The following is an 18666-nucleotide window of genomic DNA, read 5'->3' as shown; positions in this document are numbered from 1 at the left end:
GGACCTTTCTGTGGGGAACGTCGAACAATCATTCATGAACACCTTCCGTTTGGGAAAGGTAGTGCCCGTTGGGTCCCGAGGCAGCTCTCCGGGTTTAACCAGCACAGAAGACTGGAAATCTCCCAAGAGCTAAGGTACCGTTTCGACACTGAAGGACAGCAATTCCTTGATCGGATCATCACGTGCGATGAAACGCGGGTGCACCATTTCACTCCTGAGTCTAAACGCGCATCAAAACAGTGGAAGCATCCGGGCTCGCCAGCTCCCAAGAAGTTCCGAAGCACCCTGTCTGCGGGTAAGGTCATGGCCACGGTTTTCTGGGACAAGACTGGCGTTGTTCAGCATGTTGATTTTCTTCCCAGTGGTACCACCATCAATAGTGCATATTACTGCCAGGTTCTCAGGAATGTGCATAAGGCGCTGAAGCAAAAGCGGCCGGGCCTCATCAGTCATCACCAAAGGAGTCCTCCTCCTACAGGACAATGCACGCACGCATACCGCGCATCTCACGACACGTACCTTACAGGAACTTGGCTGGGAGTTGCTGCCACACCCCCCTTACAGTCCAGACCTCGTCCCCAGCGATTTCCATCTTTTCGGGTCCCGGTTTGACTTGAACACCCCTCGTAGATTGAACGTGACGGTAATGTCGGCACAGTTCCCAGTGAAGTCGGCCCATGACGCATACTAACCCATTGTCCCCCACTCCTTTCTGCTGTCCTCTCTCCATCTGTCCACGTCTGTACGCCGCTCGTAGCCACAGTTGCTTCGCGGCGCTAACACGGAACGAACGTGACTGTATATATGCAATCCCAGACAGATACGTTGTGCAAATGTGTCGTCGAAGTGTTCCATACAACATTTCATACCCAAATTCAACGTTGCAGCAATATATTTGTTTCAGTGCTCATGCTATGTTCCAAAACTTGCGTAAAACTATAACATTAGGATGATGTTACTGAAGCAATGTTGGATATCTGCTACACTGAGGTAATGTCGCGCTTACATTGTTGATGCAATACTTTGCAAACACTGTCAGTGATATGTTACAATTGCATTTCTTCCAAAACGCTTATTCAGCAACGTAAATTCAACGTTGGTGCAATATCTGTGTTGCAATGTTTTTGCTGTATTTCAAAAGCTACGTAGAGCGAAGGTTGTGTTACTGCAGCAACGTTGCGCGTGCTACACTGACCAAACGTCGCAGTTGCACTGTGGTGTTTTGTAAGCAACGCCAATTCAATGCTGCAACGACATTAAAACACTCCATCAGCAACCTAATATCAACGTTGCAGCAGTATCATTGTATCCATGCGTCTACTGTATTTCAAAGGATGTCTAGGGCGAACATTGTGATTCTGTTGCGCGAGCAATGTTGCGCATGGTACACTGAGGTAACGTCGCCATTAAAATGTGTTCTAGAGATGTTACCTCAAAGCAACATCTCAAACATTGCAGCAACATTGAGACAAAAATATTGCTGCAATGTTGCACTTTTTGCATGCAGCATTGCTGAGTCACTACCTCAGTGTTTCAGTAACACAATGTTTGCAGCATCTTGTTATATCTGTGATTCCTATCAATAAACAGTGAAATGAGATTTTCTGACGTTCCCACATCGTTTATCAGTTTGTTTTTGAGGATGAAACGTTCAAAAGTTGCGGCAATATTTCATGCACAAAGGGAACGTTACCGCAACGCTTTTACTTCAATGTTGGCGCAGTACTTCTGATGTTGCATTTTAGAAACATTGCGATTATGTTGCTGAGCCAATGTTTCACGCGCTGCAGCGAGGGAACATTACAGTTAGATTGTTGATGCAATGCTATTGAAGCAATATCGTATAGCCAACATCGACATCAACAATGTTGTGGCAACTATGCAGGCATTGTGCCAAAGATAAAGAAAATACAAGATGTCGCAGAATGTCTAGTGTTATCAATAGGGCAGAATTAACACAGACTGTGAGGGACATATATTCTGGGACAACACTGCGGATGCACAATGGTTGACGTACGCTCAAAGCAAACTAATCTAGCTCAGAACTTGAAATTCATTCCCAAGCAGCACAACGTATATTGGACCAATACTGGACCAATATTGACAATACTGGCCCAATATTGGTCCAATCTTGGTACGATATTGGGCTGACATTGCCAATACTGGTGTGACCAAGATGTTGTGCTGCTTTGGCTACAATGCATTGTTGCGCATATGCGAATGCGGGCTTGGACCCTCGTTATGGCGTTCGCCCAATGCATCAGTGTCGCGTGGCATAGTTTGGATGATCGTCTTCCATGCCAAGTCTGGGGGGGTAACACGGATTCGAATCCACGGAATCCCGGCACCAGCTGTGCTGTCTGAGGTTTTCCCAGGGTTTTCCGGCAGACTTTCCAGATGAATGTCGGCACCGTATGTAAGCATACTGTGCTACATAGCACATCTATTAACGAGACAACACTACACTATACAGTGCTCCTCCAGTGTTCCTCCCGTAACGGTGCTACACTGTAAAATGACTTGTAGCAATGCCACATTCTTGCAATGTTGTTTCTGTAGCATTGTTGCAACATAACGAAGACGGTCATTAGCAACTTCACATCAACATAGAAATATAATATTTTTGCAGTGTTGTTTCCGTAATGCTGTTGCAACACAACGAAGGAGGTTATTAGCTACATAACATCCATATTGCATGGCAATATCGGTGCAATGTCGTTTTGTGTGGCAACAATTTGGGCTGACTGCGGGCTATGCGTTTTTGCTGCGGCAATAATATACCCTTTATTTGCCAACCTTACTTCACCTTCCTTCTTTTTGCTACAGTCCTCAACTGATCTCCAGCCTCAAAACAAGAACACAAACAAAACAGCTATCGCCCCTAATGACTCGACCGTTAACCTATAGTGAAAACCTTGTTCGCCCCATTGCGTGCGACCTCTGCGGCTCTCTAAATTCTAGTGTTGTAACCTCCCCTCCCTTACACTATATAACCACCTAACATTCCAGCAGAAATCACGGGACCACATAGCCGGCAAGCGCCAGAATGTGCAAGTGAGGTACACATATGACACATAAATCACGGGGCCTAATGAGAGCAAACCATTTCCTAAACGCTGTGTCTCTGCTCTCTGTCTCTCTCTCTCTCTCTCTCTCTTTCTTTCTCGTGCGCGCCATGCCCACCCAACGCACAATATACTACCTCTCCAAGTAGTTCACGAAATCAGATTTCGCTATCGTGTCTGACGGCTCATCAGCAAACACGCAACTGGTCGGAAATCACGCGATCAGTCTGATGACCACCCAGTGGGAAGATAATAGCCACCCCGCACCCTGTGCTTAGTCGTCCCCCCTCGTTTTGTTGGGCCTGAGGAAACAATTGATTTAAATGGAGAATCGTGATTGTCAGCCGGACTCTTTACGCAGCGATATTTCATTCTTTTCTTATCCCCCCTCCCCCGACTGGTTGTGTTCACCGGAAGTTTTGTCTTCGGGGGGTTTCCACGATGGGGCTCGCGTCTCGAGTGTTTGAACAGTGGGGAATTATTGCGTTTTTCTGCCATTGACATCGGTAAAAGGAAGTGGGTATTATTGGAAGACGGGGAGAATAAGTGAGCTCGCAGGAAGTGTACGTCTACATTGGCACGCGGTCAGACTTCCTCACCATGGGGTCGAACGGCTCCTAATACCGGGCAATTATCTCTGTGGAGTCGTGCTCGCCACAGGAGAATATAGGGAAGAGGCTTCAACCTGTGATTCTAGGTTGGATAAAATACTCTTCCTTCGTAATTTATTTCCACGGTATAGCCCTAACGAAGTGTTCACAGACAAACTTTCGCTGTTACTTTCACTCGGCCTTCTTGGCGCGAAACTGCACATTTGGAAAGTATAGAGAAGATAATGATGACAATCACAAGGAAAAACGATGCCGTGGTTCGCAACAGAGGTTCCGCGAGCATGAGACGGTCGAGCTCCCGCTAGTCGAACTTGAGTGACAAGTTCCTGTCAGGTTCTGACAAGGTTTGACCAAGGCTGGCCAAGGGCAAGCCTTGGTAGCCGACATCCAGTTAGCATCGGGATCAGCATCGAGATCACTGGACCAGGTTGTTGCAGCTGAGGCACGTTGTACCATACTCGTTGTAAATAGTTTAGAACCAGCAGCGAATGTCGGCACAGTTCCCCCTGAAGTCGGCCCATGACGCATTCTAGCTCCCCTTTCCCCCACTCCTTCCTGCTGTCCTCTCTCCATCTATCCTCATCTGTACGCCGCTCATAGCAACAGTTGCTTCGCGGCACTAACACGAAAGTAAAAAAAAAAAAGAGCCAGCAGCTATAATCATGATCGGCTACCTCAGCCTGCAATTCAACCCAATAGTCTACCAGCACTGCGAGGGGTTCTTGTCGCTTTCGTTGACATTACCCGTCTATACACATTTGCGTCTATCCAGTGATTTATGCAGAATCCCACGCGCGAGAGGGTGTAGCATAATAATCGAGGAGGGCGGGGGGGTCATCATAATAGTTGCGTCATTTAACATATCATGACCGACATGTGTCTAAACCTGAAATAACAAGGGCAAGCCCTGTATAGGGGGAACGCAAATCTAGGGGGGTTCTGAATAAATCACAGCGTCCATCATTGTGTAGTAGTAGGTTTCTCGAGGCCTCAGTAGCATGATCACGGTTTCTCTCGAATAACGTAATTTGAGAACAGTGGCACTGTTTCGAATCGGACCCAAGAATTCGTGACCGACAGTTCTGATGCCTTCTACACCTTGAACCTTTATTCCTCTCTCTCGCGCTCCTCGCCTTCGTCCACAGCTGAGCCTAAGAGCCCTCTCCTCCTCCTCTTTCTTCCACAGGCTCTACAGTGGATAGCTTGCAAGGCCGGATCCATGATTATTCTGACAGGGGTTCCCGTCTATAGGACAGCATGCTACACACATCGCCCAAGACCAATTGTAGCACTCGGTGTCCAACGAAATCGATGGGGCGGTCTCAGTGTAAAATTTCGATCCTATATACAGGGTGTCCCAGAAAACGTGTCATTGAATTATAATAAAAAAAACTACGCCATCTAGAATCATGCGGTCAACAGCATTCGTTCTTATTAGGTTTTTGCCACCTCCTAATGTGAATGTCATGTACTCCAAGTTTTTTTATCTCTTTCTGCAATGTCGAGGAGGGCTGGGTTTCCAACCTCCTTTCGTCGGACTGACAAAGATTGCGTTGAAAAATTCATCGTGCGCTATTCTGTGCGACCTCCGTAGAGCATGATGTTCGGCTATTTTTTCCGATGAAATAGCTCCTGAATATCCCTGTCAATTATCATTAATTTCACTAAATTAGACACGCTCTTCACATTGGTGGGGTAAAAAAGTGACCTTTACTTGGCAAATTTCCGACTTGAGCTCGCAAAAATTTACATAATTAAACTTACGTTACACGACATTCACATGAGGAGGTGGCAAAAACCCAGTAAGAACAAATGCCATCGACCGCATGACTCTAGGTGGTGTAGTTTTTTTTTTTTTATTATTATTATAATTCAATGACACGTTTTCTGGGACACCCTGTATAATGAAAATTTATTACATTGATCTGATATGACTCTTTGTTGGACATGTATAAAAAACTTGTTCGGCCTTTCACAACGAAAGCTCCGAAGAGAGTAAACATCGAAGCTTAAGCTCCAAACTCAAGCCAACCACCTATCGCTTGAAGATACTCGCAGTACACCCCATGGAAAGGCAATTCCATGGGCTTCTCGAGGGAAGAAAATTCACTGCTCTTTGCCAAGCACGAGCCGCAAGTAACTGGAACCAGAGGGCGAACTAACCATCCGAGATACAATATATGCTGCAGAATGCGCTCCATTCTGATAATTGAATTTGGCAATTGGAGAACACGTGTTGAACTGGATCCTGCGTTTCGAGATGTAAGTATGTGATCTTTAATAAATTTCCCGTTAGTCGCAGTAGCAGAGTGCTTCGTGTGTGTGTTTCTTTCGTCCGTGCATGTCTTTTGCTACAAACCACCTCTTGTTATGCATCGGCACTAACTGCCTCACATCAGGACCTTAGCGCAAGTAGTACCCTATTTCTTCCAGTAGCACCAGTCATTTATCTGGTGAACTTCGTCACGATACACTCATAAGCAAATTTACTATGGACATTTGTTACGTTTCAGGCATCGGTAACATTACATTACTGAGGACCTTCTGCGTCTGTGTTTGCTGAGAGGATACCGTCGTTCCATTCTTTGACGTGTAGTGGCACCCCTGGCTTCCCGCCAATTGACATAATCTGTCCCCCCCCCCCCCCCCATGTATGCTTGCACCTCTCGTCAAAACGCTGCATTAATTGATCGCATGCGATACAATGTGAGTTTTACATCTCAGTGGCGTTACCGCTTGCGACAAGTTGACTCTCGTATACATGCCATCACCCCAGTGCTCTGGAAGATCTAGAGCACATCCTTCTTCATTGCCCGCGCTGCCAACCTTTCCGATCCACACTTTCAGTGTCTCTAAATCAGCTGGACTCTTGCCCGAGACTTGCCCGAAAACTTCCCCGAGAAGGTGACGACAAAAATCCAAGCGGCGTTGCCGTTCTGCATCGCAACTGCTTTGTAGACATTAAGCAAATCCAAGTGTCTGTGATATCACGACTCCAATGCTGCGACATAACACATAACCTTCCCATCGATAATAATCGTGCGAAGCACTTAAGAAGTCACCGCAAAGTTTCGGATCACACGATCGAGCAGACGACGCTAGCACGCAGCAACAACTGGCGCGCAAAAAGGCAAGCGGAAGTGACGTACTGCTTTGCACTTACGTACGTCACGAGAGAACACGCAGCAGCCTTTACTCGTGGCCAACCGCAGAATAAAAAAAAAATCGATTATAAATCATACGATCCGATTTCTTGCGAAATATTTTGCGTGGTGGTTGTGCAGAGCATTAGGAACAATAAGACGATGTCTCCTAGACCCACAGGGGTGACACAAACCCGCCATTGTTGTAACTATACCCTCAAGCGGCTGCTTTGGCAAAACTGCCATCTTGTCCTGGTCGCAGAAAACGTCATTTTGAGGTCATGTGACTTTGTTTACATGTCGTTTTGCCGCTTACCGACATATTTCCGTCGTCATCAAGCCAAGCGATGAACGTATTTTGCCAGCGTAAACTATGCGGTGCTTCTTCCGCAACATGGTAGCCCATTTCTCCTTAGTTTAAGTACATCGCATCTTTGGAAGTTGTCAACAGTACGAGGCCTTATGTGCAAAATTGCACGTTTTACTGCGAGGTTATCGAATAAAAATAATTACGCTGATCGAAAGACAACTAAAACGTCGCGCAGAAACAACAACCGCATTGTTTGCAAACGGTTTGGCCGCAGATCACGGGCGCCGCCATCTTTAAGCTCACATGTGCCGTGACGTTTCCTGTCCAGGATGCATTGCGTTCGCCCAGCACGCTTTCGTCTACGAAGCAATACATTGGACACCACCCCTGTGCCTAGACCCGTGCTTCCGACCAGACAGTCCCTTCAACGAGCGCACCATAACACGTGGTCCTCCACGACTATCGATACGGCAAGTCCTCGACACCCCCCCGGCATCAGAGCAACACAACTGTTCAGCACCGACATGAAACACGAAACTAACTGACCTGCCTACGAACAAGTACTTGGGATACAACGACGTACCTTCCACCGTTCACTTCTTTCGCCACTTCAGGCACGTCGAAGCTGGCTCGGTCGTCGCACACACACCGTCGTATAGTCTAACACCCATTGACAGCTTTGCACTCCGTCCTGAAGTGTCTCTTCTCAAACACGTCTTGATGAAAGCGGTCAACGTGGCGTACGTTCCTTGCGCCGTGGTTAATCCGAATTAAAGCCGTCGCAGCCATATCACTACAGACAGCGATCGACAGTTTTACAAAGCTACAAAAAGCGATAACACACGCACTCCGGGGCGGACATACAGTGAGTATACGGAACGGCACTTTCAACATTTTTTTCTCTTTTCCATCTAAGAATACCCTTTCCCTATGAGAATGTGTTTGTCTGCGTGATAAATCAACCTCTTCTAGATAACGGAGAAGGCCTCTGCACTCTTTCAAAAACGTCACGCGTTTGATCCGGCTGCCGTACATTTTGAATGAGTCAGCTTTTCTCTTCAAAGTAAAAAACCAAAGTTCATCATGCAAAAGCTTACCTCTTCTTGGCTCTTTCGGTGACGTCACATCTATCTATCGCCAACAGCCACAGAAGGGTCATACGCATGAGGCAAATGGAAGGAGTACAGAGGCCTTCTGTTATCTAGAAGGAGTTGGATAAATGAGCCTCTAGAAAGTCACCCAGAGGTCCCTCCTTTCCCTCTTCCTCGTTGCTCTAGTACCTATCTACTCTAATTTTGCGTGTCTTCCGAATTTGCCGCATCCCAACTCGGTGAATGCATTGAAGCCTGACCTTCAAAAGCTGCTGTCCCGACTGCATGGCCGAACAGCCGACGTGTGCAGAATCGGCTCTTCGTGTTACGTTCTGTTTAGTGGCGGAGGAAGAGAGGGGGGGGGGGGGGGGGGTGCGAAGATGCGACGGTAAAAACAATCCAGTTGACAAATGTAAACGTGCATGTCTCGCATTGAGGTCTTATTCTAGGTGAACAAGATGCAAAACTTCATATACCTTCTGGTATATACAAGAATATATTATTGCGCCGTTCTATGGCCGGCTGATCCGTGTGCCTTGAAAGCCCCACACGTAGGTTCTCGAGGTGATCCTAGACCGAACTACGCCATTGAGTGTTTCCTCGTCTTACAGAAGATGTCCGCTGTCTCTGTTCATTTCCCCAAGTCAATTTCCGCCACACCCAACTCGCCGAAAAGCTCTTGTAACGTTTTCGAGCTTGCCGAAGGGGTTGACCACCCCATCACAGATAATAAGCTCGGTCACGTTCTGAGAATTGGGATTCGTGCTGTTAACGATAGCCACAATCTCTTACATATACAGACAACAATCCGTCATTCAACGTCCGGTAAATTACATAACGTATCTTCGTGGACATCTGCCGCGTACTTTGCGTGTAGCATCTCCAAACCACGGCATACCGCCTAGCGCCAATCAACTGGTTGGGAGTCTGGGCCGCCACCTGAAGACGGAGCGCTGCACCGCTAATCGATGCGTTGTGTAGAGCACCCCCACACATGCTTCTTGGGCATGTGGGCTGCCAGAAGAAACAGATCACGCTGCCTGTGCAGCGTATTTTGTCCATAGCGCCACCCGATGTCTGCCGGCCCAGTTTTTCTGTTCACGCCACTCTTAGCCTTCAGGACGCACTCAACTGCATCTCCGGTCTCTGCGCTGTTTGCTTAACACCCCACCACCACCACCACCGCAATTGTTGTCCATCATGCAGCATAATACACATGTGTTTATACATCACAACCACACCGTGGTCACGACGACACCACAAGGCCCTGCAAGCTCGATACGGCAACCGTTTCCCAGTGTACTTGCACGACGGAGTAAGACCATTCGATCAAGCTGAACTATCGTATGAGGTTATGTGTGGATATTCGCGTGCGCGTGCGTATTTGTAGGAACCGCAAGTCCAAACCAAGAAGGGGTCACCCTGTCGTTTCCCCTTCACGTTAGTTCATTCCTTTTAAGAAAAAAGTGTAAGCCTATACAACAGGCTTTCCAACTCATGTTAAATGTTTTAACCTGTTCCATATAGGGTAAGGTGGGGCAAGACGCGACATTTTTGCTCGACGCCCCCTGTCGCAGAGATGCGTTGCTCCATGTGCTTGAAACTACTCATGTCCTCTTTATTGCACGTGGTAATCCGGGTTGGTGTATGCGTTGAAGAGAAAAAAAATCGGTTACTTCTGCCTGGAATGTAAAGGCCCGCCAAAAAGGCGCGATTTTCTGTAGTCCTTTTTCTTATCATCTGTGCAGCAGCGTTTCGCGGGCTTATTCTGTCAATGTAAGTTCGCATCCTATTTCTTTATTCATTCATCTAGATATATGCAAAATACGGGCACTCTTGGTTATCTGGTGTTAAACAGAAAAATTAATGCATCGGATTATATGCACGGGGCGAGACGCGACAATTTAATGTGATTTAAATTTAATGTAATTTAGAAATGGATTAGTCAACTATTAGTTGGCTTTATGCTTGTTCCTAAGAGATTTCTTTTATGCGTATTGCCTAGGATTTTCCAGCAAATTTTCCTGTTTCCTGGGATATTTCCAGCAAAGCAGGAGCGCGCACAAAAGCGAGCGACCAGAGCGTCGAACCGAACCGAAACCGAAACCCGGAATTAACCGTTATTTTTAGCTGGAACTGAACCGGAACCGAACCTATCTAAAAACTTCGGTTACCGGTTTGGGATACCGGTTCGGTTCGGGTTGGTGTGCGCCGCCTGTTATCTATCCCATCGTCTGGTGGCGACATCCATTTTATGTGACATCACATAATACTCGAGATCTGGCGGTCCATTCGGTAGCGCGGGACATACAAGGCCAAGGGTGAGGGAAGTTTTCCTCTCGCCGCCGCTTATAAAGAAACATGTTTTGTCAGCCCTACCTTCGAAAGTTTGCAGCAGCAGTGCATTGTAACAACATCATGTGGAACATTAAAAACGTAGCCAAAGAACCACTATGTTCAATAAAGCTCCACTGCAATGCTGCTGCAAGTGTGCCGCGACTCGCCTGTCACAGCAGTTCAGTCCTTCCATTTGCAACTTGGAAGTGCCCCGGCGCCGACAGCGGCGGCTGCGGCGGGGCGTCCTTCTATAGTTTCGATTTTAGAGGTGTAGACGCTGGCCGAAGTTGTGTCTGTCTGTCAGAGCACAGAAGCAAAGAAGGCGAAAGGAAGCACACAGAAGTGAATGCAAGTTTCGGTGAGTGAAGTCCCTCCAACTATATATACAGGGTGTCCCAGGTAAATGCGAAAAGATTTTTTAAAAATGTATATATCAGTTTTTCCGAGATGAAATCAATTGCAATATAGCATATGCTGAAGGGCATTAAGTATGCATTAGCAAACTCTTAAGGCAATGTCTTAACCTTCAATAATTAACTTTTGAAATATAAAAGCTACGAAGTTGTCCCAATGAGAACATCTGGTTCCTTCGGTCACCTGATACCGGAGCCGCTTTCAGAACAAAAATCCGTTCCATAGATCGTCCGCAAAAAATTCGTGAAGGAACACAATTTTTTTCTTTATTTTGTTCATTGCGCACCTCTAGAGACGCGTCTTTCCTTCACCTTCAATGTGAGAGGGTGAAAGAGCACACTATCGCCTCTTGCGTCCTGGAAAAAGATTGAAAGAGAACAGAAAATGGCAACCCAAGGGCAGTTCCGATAGAGTCACCCGATACATTTGTTTTGGTTCAGCAAGTTAAAGGCTTTGGAGAGTTTTTAATTGCGGGAAATTTATTATTTTCAATTGAACTTTGAAAATTGCCCATGAACGTCACTTTTTTTTTTTTTTTTTACAGAAATATGAAGTCCTCCACGGATAACCCTAGACCTAAAAATTACGCTTTAGCCCCGCCTGCTTGGTTTTCGCACAGAAGCGCGCACGAACTTCCTACCCACACATTGCTAACGTCCTTGGCCGGGATCGAACCCGCGATCTTGAGCTCAGCGAGCCAACACGTTGCCGACTGAGCTACCGAGGCCGGCAGGGCATGGCCGTGCTCCCACTGCCGGTAACACCACTTGCATGAATGCAACTGCCACCAGCCTCTAAAATATATAAATCAATGTTTTCCCAATACTTCTTGTGCAGGAGGCTCCGGGTACAGAACCCCCCCCCCCCATCCCCCGTATAGTTCACGGTGCGCCTATCTTTACAGAGATGAACGTGACGCCTGTGAACACTAGCGCGTTATTAATCGAGCGTCATGTACATGTCAGCATTTTATTTTACTTGTTCTTCTTTTTCCAGTGAAAGATTTGGTTTTCGCGATTTGCGTTCAGATGATGCGAACCAATCAATCGCCAAAGCGTAAATTCCAACGCACTCCAACTTTTACAGCAAAGTGAACAACAACAGCACCAACTTTATTTTAAGATGATGAAAGTGAGCAATAGGCGAACAGGATAATAAAGCAAAATGTAAGGTAGAATAACGAGAATACATGCACCGCGAATACCAAAGCTCATCCGGCAGTGGTGGTGGTGATGCCTCTGAAAGGGCTCGCCGTTGTCGGCCTCACAGAGGTGGGCTCGTCCTGCTCTTACATCAGTGCAGTCGTCTCTGCCAGTGAGACAGCCCGAGATAGGTCACGTGCTTACGATCACCAATGGGAATGGTCCTATAGCTCTCGCGCCGCAGACGCCACTGTTTGTGTTCAACAATCAGGGCCCGTTTGCATAAAAGTTGAGTGCGAGTCTCAGGCCCACTCAATAGCCTTGACAGTGCACTGAGGAAGCGCTACCAAGGCTATAGACGATTTTACAATGATGCGCGCGCCGCCAAGTGTGCGGCGCAAAGCAGCATGGGAACTATGAGAGACACTGCTCCGTCGTCTGCTTCGGTAATGGTTTACCACGGCTGATGCTGTTGCTGCGCACACCGGGACTGTTGTTGCTGTTCTTCTACCTCCGCCTCTGGCCGTCTCGTAATGCTCGGAGGCGCTCTAAGTGCCCGTGAGCCTTTGCGTGCCACAGGTGGCGCTTGGTTTTGTAAACTCAATGTGGCAATGTTTTAGAACTTGTCTCAGTTGATGATTCAGGAATAGAAATAGGCAAGATAGGGTTAATAGGCGGGCTAAATGGTTAGAGAAGTTTAGAAAGATGAGCACACAATCTTCTGTGGCTCATCTCATAGAGTCAACAATACAAAACCCAAATTTTATGCGAACGCACCCAAGTACGACACGTAAAATAGCAATACGTTTTTTTCTTCGCGTTATGGCGTGCAGCAGAGGCGGAGAGTTTTCATTTTCCCGGAGGGGGCAAGGGCGCACCGCGAAGTAAGTCCTCTGGCCGGGGGGGGGGGGGGGGGGGGGGGGGGGGGGTATGTTTATTAAGAAAAAATAAGAAAGGAAAGGTAAGCCAGATGGATGTCGGCTTGTTATTCCAAAAAAAGTGAACGGCAAAGAAAATAAGAAAACAAAAAGTAGGAAAGAAAAAGAAGCAAAAAATGAAGAACATAAAACTAAAGCTGAAGAATCACACACTCTGGTGGGATCCTATGATGTATGCACAACTGGTATAGAAATAAGAGGAAGGAAGAACAGAACAAAAGAAAAAAACAGAAAGACATGTGCACAACTGAAGGCATTACGCCTTTGAAAACTGAGTGCAAAAAGAACAAAATGTATTGAATCCCCGGTGCTTTACCCGAAATGCGCGCAATATAATGAATAGGATCCTACCGTTACACCCCACTGGCAGCTGCTGGTACCTTTTCGACTGCTTCGTTTCATTGATCTGATTGCTTTGTGCGAAATTCAGGCTATGTGCTGTGTCATCCTCTGTGTTTCTTCGCCTCACCTTCTACTGTGATAATGAGTATGGTGGGCGGATACATATTTTACAAATTGCAAGATGCAGTTTTGGGTTGGTGCATCTTCGCTCTTTTGACCCGGGCGCGCCGAGCACCAAAGGTTGGTCTGTTGACCAAAGGTTGGTGTCAGTCTCTTAGCGGGACTTCCCGGGGGAGGCGGCGCCCCCCCCCCTAGTTCACGTTCCGGGGGGGCAAGGGCCCCCGCGCCCCTCCGCAGTCGGCGCCTATGGCGTGCAGTACAATGTATGCATGATGTAAAGAATCACATCAACGTGTCACAACCTCTTTGTTTCAATCAATCCAAACAAACAAAAAAGTCGAAATAAGAAAGAACAGGAAACATCCATGCGTAAGCACTCCACCACTTAAAAAATGTTGTTTATCGTAGCGCGGTATACCACGAGCTCCAGAGGCTCCATGCCATTCCGTTGGGGGCGTCTCGTCCCAACCTCGCATTATCCGTGACACGTTCAGGCGTAAATGGACGATCATTAATATTCGCGTTCCATTTTTCTAAGAAATAAAAAAGACTCGTTATGTAACGACGAGTCGTGAGAGCACAATATGAGCCCTTTGCCCTGTTCGATGGTGGAGGTATACGACTCCATCTAAAATGGGCCATTGAAGCCCACGCCTGATGATTAGTTGTACTATTTGCTCGACGGTAAGATCAACTGCGACGGCGGTAGATCCGTATCTGCTCTGGTCGGATGGGAAACAAATGAAGGGAGAAGGTCGTGATCGTTGCAAGTCGGTCAGCTCCATGCGTTGTGACGACTGAATGGGGAGCATGCTTCAAGTCAGGCTCTTATCCGGGTTCGCATAACGTGGCTCGTACGTAGGCGCGCAATTACGGAATTCATTGTGCAGCGCACTTTCCAATAGTGAGGGTCGCACTAGCTATATGCATCGGCACCGTGGAGCACTGCGGTTGTGCGCTCACTGGCAAGCAGCATCCACTCTTGACTGCAGTTTCTCACCATCGATGAAACGTGTACCACAAGTAGCAACTTGATGGATGAGTTTTGAGTCATTTTCTATTAAAACTTTATAAGCCAGCACCTTAAAGCCCGGTTCACACTATTGCGTTCCACTGCGTACGCGTGCGGGTTGCCGTGGTAACCAACCTGTGCGTCGCCCTGCGCAACAGAACGCAAGGAGATGCAGTTAAGACCACTTTCTGTTTACAAACAAACGGCGCCATCTGCACATGCACATGGGCTGGTGTGGGCAAAACACACTGAAAGCCGCCGTGCGAATGCTTTCCACAGGTGCGACATCGACTGTGTTGCACTGCTACACCGCTCTCGACTGTCTCGTTCCAAAATACCCGAAATAATTTAAAGCTCTGAAGGAATGAGACAAGTGTTGCTACAAGACGAAGTTGTTTATGAACGGTATACAACACGACGATCGTTTTGCGCTGCACATAGACAACTGAACGGCCCAGCCACAAAACATGCCGCCGATCACAGTCGCAATGTAGTCTATCTAGTATTTTCGCCGAGCCAGTTCACTGCTTATACTGTGCAAGCCTACAAGTCACTGGAAGCACACAATTACTTAGGCGAGCTGTTTGATCGGGGCGGTCCTGAAAACAGCGCTGATTTGCTGCCGTGCACTGATTCATGTTAGCGTCATTTATTTGTACACAGGTATCGTGGGGGAATCTCATAAAGGCGATGTCAGGGAATCCTTCCGTTCAAAACGATTCCAACGCACAAAAACGATTCATAATCAAACGATTTCTTCGGTCTGCGTTGCGCGGAAACTGATGAGAAGTGATTTCGCAACCCTTTCCCCATCGAGTTGTGTACCCAAAGGATACACGGCTTTGCGGCATGCCTACTTTGCATGAAAACGACTCCAATCACTCCAATTGATTGCCGTTTTGCCCACACCATGCAGACGATCTGTTGCTGCAGGGCCACCGCAAGCTGGCTAACGTGGCAAGCTGGCTAACGTCACGAGCGCAAATTGGTGTACCCCCCCCCCCCACTCATTTCAGTCGTTACATAGGGTTTCAATTGACCATGGTAGTGTAATAGCATGCTGTCCAAGGCAGGACCTCCCCCCCCCCCCCCCCCCCCCCCCCCCCCCCCACACACACACACACCTCCTCCTTGAAAAATCCTTGATCCGCCTCTGCGCATCTCTGTGTCGCCGCCGTTCCACCTATGTGTCTTCTGGTTCGTTTTCTTCTTCCACTTTTTCCCTCTTGGGGAAGGAAGATGTAACGATAAGAGAAAGATAGGCGGTGACACGATGCTATTATTATCGGCAATGACTAGTGTGACACTGAGAGGCTGTCTGTTTCTGGCAAAAAGAAAAGCCTTCACTTGGCCAAATTTCGTGTTAAATTCTAAAAATTAAACTTCCCGCGAAAAAAAAAAAAAGGCTAATCAAAAGTAACGCAAGTCGTGGCATAAGTTCCCAGAACATAAATACCGTTGACCGTCCTTTTCGGACAGGTATATTTTTTTACAGGAATAACACGCTATGGGTGAAACACCCTGCATGTTAATTCAAAGAAAAAAAGATAAGGAAAAGGTCAGTCAGGTGCAGGGTAGACTATGGACAAGAAGGCGAAAGGGAAAAGGAAGGAAAGAAAAAGATCAGTGAACAAAAAAAAAAAGAGAAGGGAGAAAAGAAGTCTCACTGGTGATTTGTCACCGGTTCACTCGAGTGGTTCACTTGTTCAGAAGCTGGTCCGTACGTCTCAAGAAGTGGAGCACTGCTTTGGTCACACTCCACTTAACCTAAACTAACCTATAGGCTAACTTGGTCTAACCCGATATTTGGCATTGCTAATGCCCCTGGTTTTCCGCTCCGGCAAATTCAAAATTCCGCGGCGCCAACCTGTAAGTTACGCGATTTTCCGCCACAAGGAGTCAACGGCTGCTTGAAAGGAGAAACATTTTATTTTCTCGGATAATGTGGGAACAAAAAAATATTTTACAAACTTAGATTCAAAGCACTGCTGTGGCTCAGCATTAGATGATATCTTGTGTTCCCGTCTGACAGCGAATGCGGTATGTCGCCTACAATCATTTTATACCTGCTGAAAGATCTTCCAGCAACTTTAGGAATTGACTAATACGAGGGGTGTTCAAGTCAAACTTTGTTTCCTGCGTGTACAAATGGCTCGCGCTACTTCTTTTTCGTCATTTTCACACGCGACAGACCTCCGCGTTCACCACGTGGTGGTCCAAAGTTTGTGAAAAACAGAACACACGTGCTGGACAAGATGGCCGACAACGAGGTGAGCGCGCACATCGATCAGCGAATTGTCATGGACTTTCTCGTGAATGAAGGCGTAAAGTCATCTGAAATTCACAGAAGACTTCATGCTCAGTATGGCCACGTTACACTTAGCCGCAGCAAAGCGTTTGAATGGTGCAAACGTTTCCGAGACGGCTGTACATCAGTGCAGGACGATCCCGGCCAGGGCGGCTCAGAGCCCAGTGTCAGAGTTCCTGAGAACATCCAACTTGTGGAGCACCTGATCCTCAAGGACCGACGGATAACATGTCTCGAACTGGCTCGAAAGACGGACCTTTCTGTGGGAACTTTGAGCATTATCATTCATGAAAATGTCCAGTTTCGGAAAGTTAGTGCCCGTTCGGTCCCGAGGCAGCTCTCCGTGTATCACCGGCAGCGAAGAGCGGAGATCTCCCATGAGCTAAGGTACCGTTTCGACACTCAAGGATTGATGGATTGATCGTTCCTTGACCGGATCATCAAGTGCGATGAAACGTGGGTGCACAATTTCACTCCTGAGTCTAAACGCGCATCAAAACAATGGAAGCATCGGGGCTCGCCAGCTCCCAAGAAGTTCCGAAGCACCCTGTCTGCGGGTAAGGTCATGGCCACGGTTTTCTGGGACAAGGCTGGCGTTGTTCATGTTGATTTCTTGCCCAATGGTACCACAATCTATAGTGCATATTACTGCCAGGTTCTCAGGGATGTGCATAAGGCGCTGAAGCAAAAGCAGCCAGGCCTCATCACCAAAGGATCTCTCCTCCTACAGGACAATGCACGCCCGCATACCGCGCATCTCATGACACGCACCTTACAGGAACTTGGCTGAGAGTTGCTGCCAGCTTTCAGCGTGTGGACTTTGACACTAGGAGCCTTTTATTGGGAGAGTTTGGTCAGTGTGAGGAGACTGTTTCAAAGTCCATCATTTTACGTCGCACAACAGTCGGCTCCAAGGCCAGAGCCGCCATTTTGGAGCCGGGCTACGGCCTTGCAATCTCCCCTGCTCCGCAGTGGCTCCCCTTTCATTCAAGGCAAAGTGGGCGGAGCGATGACGTATCTGACATCACGTCGAGCCCCCATCTCCAGGCGGCGAAAGATCAAAGAATGGCCAAACTCTCTCCATCTGCGGCTCTGTTGAGATCAAGGGAGACCTCCAACAGTGTCAACAACCGAAATTGATTGTGTCCATATACTCATTTTGGCAGATCGGCGAATCTCTGCTAAAACAATTGCGGTGACCTTGTGCATATCCAGAGAATGCAGTGGGTTTATAATTGTTGAAGTGTTGGGTATGCGGAAGGATGCTGTCAGCCAAAGGGCGACGAAATGTTTGAATGCCAATGAGGAACAACGCCGAATGGACGCCTCTAAGTTGATTTTGCATCATTTTGAGCGTTCTAGTGATACCCCTTGCTGAGCGACTGGGTACAGCTGATGAGACATGGTTGCATCGGTATGATCCACCATAGGGTGGCGGCACTGTATCCGCAGGTTAAAGGAGGCTTTGAAAGAGAAGCTACAGCAAGGCGTTCTCCTTTTGCTGGACAATGCACTGGCTCACAAAGCAGGCAAAACAATGCAGGTCCTGAATGACCTGCGATTTGGATGAATTGAACATCCGCCATACTCGCCGGATCTTGCTCTTTTTTTTTTCAAACCTGAAGAAAAATTTCAAACGAAAGCCTTTCAGCGCCCTTTTTCCCTTGCCATTAAACATATCCCAAGCAATGGGATGCATCTATTGTACTGTATACAATAAATGGGAGAAGTCTAGCACTCGCAAGTGAATAAAAGAAGCAAACAGGCTAAACACGAGTGCTGCCATTGTTTATCTTTTCTCATACCCCAGCATTTCTTTCCCATTTCAGTATA

This window comes from Ornithodoros turicata, chromosome 7 (assembly GCF_037126465.1).
Source record: "Ornithodoros turicata isolate Travis chromosome 7, ASM3712646v1, whole genome shotgun sequence".
Classification (NCBI taxonomy): domain Eukaryota; kingdom Metazoa; phylum Arthropoda; class Arachnida; order Ixodida; family Argasidae; genus Ornithodoros; species Ornithodoros turicata.
Note: the sequence above shows the minus strand (reverse complement) of the source record.